Raw genomic sequence first — 4,469 nt, forward strand, 5'->3', positions numbered from 1 at the left:
GAGCTGGCCTGGCTAGGCCTAAGGGGTAATTAATTATAACAATGCAGTGTTTACCTTGCTTGGTACCTGCGGCCTAAATGAGCACTAAATTAGACTCAAGCCCCTTCCGCGCGGCGTTTGAAGCGTCCCGATATGCCAGACTAAATCATAATGATGGGGAGGAGAGAGTGGAGGACCGCTGCTGTGTAACAACATAATCAGCAATTATAGCTGGGAAATGGGGAGAAGGGGGAATTTTATCTCATTAGAAAAGCCTGGCTAGAAAGTTTTTTTTTCTGTCACCAGCTCTTTTCTTTCGAATTCAAATGATCCCACTCTAAAGGTGAGAGAGCTCAAATTTAATTCCAGTGCAGAAAGCTGCCCTAATTAGTGGTATGCTTTGGCTAAAATATGAATGACATTTGCTCCAGCTTGCAGCGGCCTATTAATAGAGGGTGTCAGAGTGAAACATTAAGTGTATCATTCTTCTGTCAATTTATTTCTGTCATTATTGTTTCTTTATTTCCTCTGCCACATTATGGTCACTAATTTCGGCTCTCTTTTATGAGATTCTTAATGCGGGCCTTTAATGAACTCCGAAAACTCAGCCACAACTCTGAAATTAAAATACTAGTCTCCTGTCAGCGTGACGGGGCCGAGGCAAACTTGAACAGGATCATTCTTCTGTCAATTTATTTCTGTCATGATTTTCCTTTATATCCTGCCACATTAGGCCCACTAGTTTAATTCCATTTTTATGTGACTTGTTAATGTGAATTTTAGGTGGCTTTTAATCACCTCCAAATTTGTAGAATATCACAATAAATCATAACTGTATCCCCTCTTATGACAATTTATTTCTGTCATTATTTTTTATTTCCCTTTCCTTATTACAACTCCGAGTTTCATCTCCTCCTCTGTGACCTTTACGTTGTTGCATTTTCAGAGGAAGCACACTGAAAGTTAGGTCTTTCTGGGGACGCAGAAAGAGAGGAGACACTGGAGTGGGTCACCGGCCTCCCCGCACAGGTGTCTGTGGGCCAGCGCGCCACCTCCCCCCCCCAACCTCTGAGCCCTCGGCCACCAAGCCTGGGATCTCCGGGAGGAAATTTGGGAAGGGGGCAGCCCTGGCCAGGACGAGCACTCGATGGGGCCGAAAGGAGGGATCCTGCCATGGAGATACAAGACGGAACCCACAGAGAAGGGATATTCCCTGATAGAAAGATCTCAGGAAGGGTGTCTCCTCTCAAACCGATAGGCTTTCCTAGGGCCATTGTTGTCCATTGGGGGCTACCATATTCAGCCATGTGGCGAAAAATGACGAATGTCATTCTTGATGGAGCTGGATGGCGATCGTGGCCGTGTTGTCCACCTCAATTTTACTTAGGCACACGTGTACACGTACAAACGTTGGTTTGGGAAACATCAAAGCTTTAGGGGACACATATGTGGTGCCCCATGTACATGCATGAGGAGAGGGGTGCTGACCAGGGTGGCCTGCCGAGTCCCACAGTTAGAAGAGACACTTCCTCTAAGCTATCCCTGACGAGCAAAAAGGCAAACTAATGGCAGCATTTGCAATCCCCATCTAGAAGCATCATGAAATGGCTGGAGGGTCAGCCTTGGAGCTGAGAAGACCTATATTCGATTTCGCTTCCTCTTCCGTGCTAGCCTTAGGCCTTTGGACAAGTCATATTACCTTTTAGCACCCCAGGGAAGTTTTTAAGATCATGAATTATAATTGGACTGTTCTCAAGTCTAAGCTTACTCGGAAAAGAATCACCGGGTTCCTCTGTCGATCTGCCTCCACCCCTGTGTCTCTGTCTCTGTATACTCCCATGTATTATAGGAAAGATGTATGTGTTTGTGTATTTATGTATGTAATGTGTGTGCATATTATAGATCGTGTGCCATATGTATAATGACCATATAAGAATTCGATTGTAAGCCTGAGTGTGTATGCCCATGCACACCCTGGGAAAGCGGAGGAAGTGGGGTCTCTCCCTCATTCACCACGATCTCTATGGATGGTATCTTCTCCCATTCAGAAGTGGAATTCCTCTACACCATTTCCACAAAAGACACGGAGCATCGTAAGCCACAGTGTTAACTGGCCCTTCGAAGAAGCGGCCAAGCCTCCATATACATAGTAGGTGGTCATTCATTCTGTATTTTAGGTTCTTAGAGCTCTGAATGGTACCGAGGACAACACAAAGTGGATATAAGGCATATTCTCTATCCTCAAGGAGCTGGTAGTCCAATAGGCTGTGTAAACTATCTAAAGCCGATAAAGGGTGCTGATGCAGAAGGCGTATGGCAGAGGAGAGAAATAAAGGGCTCTTCCTCATAGTCATCCATTTCCTTTCTGATCCCATAGTTCAAGGGGGTTCTATTTCTCTCACTCAGTACCTGTTATATATTGCCTTCCTTCACTGAATGATCTGTCTACTTGTTCTGCTTCCCCAATTCCATTATAAATTCCCTCAGAGAAGGGATTGTATTTAATATTTCTCTTTTTTCCGCCAACAGTTCCCTGCAGAGAATAGATGTCCAATATGTTAAAAGGAGGTCTAGACTTTAGTAGAACTAATGATAGATGAACTCTCCCCAATGGTGCACGCTGAAAACCAAGAGAGTGTGCAAGTTCTTCGAAGGCAGAGGCGGCGCCATTTTTGTTTTCATATTCCAATAGTCTGGTACCATACCTAGAAGAAGGTAAATCTTTATAAATGCTTGTTCAGTGATGGTGTTGAAATTGCCTTCCCTGTCAGGAGGCCACATATGCAAGAAAGACAGAGTGCTGGACACAAGAGGCCTTTGGGTTCAAATACCAGCATGGTCAATATGGGGCCTTAGATGAGGTATCTCCTCTCTCAGAGATCCATTTGCTTCTCCTATCAAATGAGGGCATTGGAAGAGATTATCTCTGATGCTCCTTCTGGTTTTAAATCAATAAATCTTCTCATTTTTTGGAATTCTTGTCTAAACCTTAATCATAAGCCTTCCTGAGAAGCTGGTCTTCCCCCAGTACATGAGACTACTCCTCTTCCTACTGCTTTAACATTCACTGTAGACTGGGACAAGATATAAACTATCCACTGGGCACTGTTTACTTTTGCTACATGATCAGCCTAACCCTTGCCAGCCACTAAAAATCCACATGTAAGGCTTGGCCTTCCCTTTTCTCATCAAATCAATGAAATCTAGCATTGAACTGGAAGGAAGGAAGGAAGGAAGGAAGGAAGGAAGGAAGGAAGGAAGGAAGGAAGGAAGGAAGGAAGGAAGGAAGGAAGGAAGGAAGGAAGGAAGGAAGGAAGGAAGGAAGGAAGGAAGGAAGGGAGGGAGGGAAGGAAGAAGGGAGGGAGGGAGGGAGGGAGGGAGGGAGGGAGGGAGGGGGGAGGAGGAAGGAAGGAAGGAAGGAAGGAAGGAAGGAAGGAAGGAAGGAAGGAAGGAAGGAAGGAAGGAAGGAAGGAAGGAAGGAAGGAAGGAAGGAAGGAAGGAAGGAAGGAAGGAAGGAAGGAAGGAAAGAGTAAAGGTAATTGTATTCTGCCTTTTCTTTTTTAGGAGCAATAATAATGTTGAAACTGAAGTTTCACACACATAGTAATTCATGGTGTGTAAAGTATTTTATATACATTAACTTAGTTCATCTTATTTATTTAAAGAAGTGGCTTCTAGTTTCAGCTCTTCTATGATCTAGATATGTGACTTTGTATACTCACCAGAATGGAGACCCTTATTGAGTCTCAGTTTCCCCATCTGTTGGACGAAGGGGATGAGCTTTAGAAAATCCCCAATATTCCTTCTGGTTCTAGTTTTCTCCTACTAAAGGATTCTTCTCCTGTCCTTTCATATCATCTGTATATCTGCAATCATTTGGAGCATTCATTCATCAATATCTTCCTTTGGGAGAACTCTCTAACTTTGGAAAATGCAGAATCATGTTCTCAATCCAGCTCCATCCTGAAGGAAAGATGGGGGCAAGTGAAGATGATGAATTATCATGAGGCTTGCATTAGACACTACTTTCTATTGCCTTTTCACCAAACATTTCAGTCATTTTCAGTCATACAAAATTGCACTGAGAAATGTGCTTCTTTTTATCTCCTTGCCCATCCCAGCCCATATCCTAATCACAATGAAGAGTAAGATGTCCAACCAGTATGCATAAAAGAGGAAATACTGGGCACCCAAGTGACCTACACATGGAATAGCCCATTCCCACCAATTTGAGAATTGCCATTACCCAAGACACTCTCCCCTCAGAGTATAATACAATAAAATAGGTTCATAAAACCATTGCACAGGGGGCAGTTAGGTGACTCAGTAGACTGAGAGCCAGGCCTACAGATGGAAGGTCCTGAGTTTGAATGTGACTTCAGACCCTTTCTAGCAGTATGATCCTGGGCAAGTCGCCTAATCTCCATTGCCTAGACCTCACTGCTCTTTGCCTTGGAACAAATACACAAGATTTCTTCTAAGATGGAAAG

This window comes from Monodelphis domestica, chromosome 1 (assembly GCF_027887165.1).
Source record: "Monodelphis domestica isolate mMonDom1 chromosome 1, mMonDom1.pri, whole genome shotgun sequence".
Taxonomy (NCBI): Eukaryota; Metazoa; Chordata; class Mammalia; order Didelphimorphia; family Didelphidae; genus Monodelphis; species Monodelphis domestica.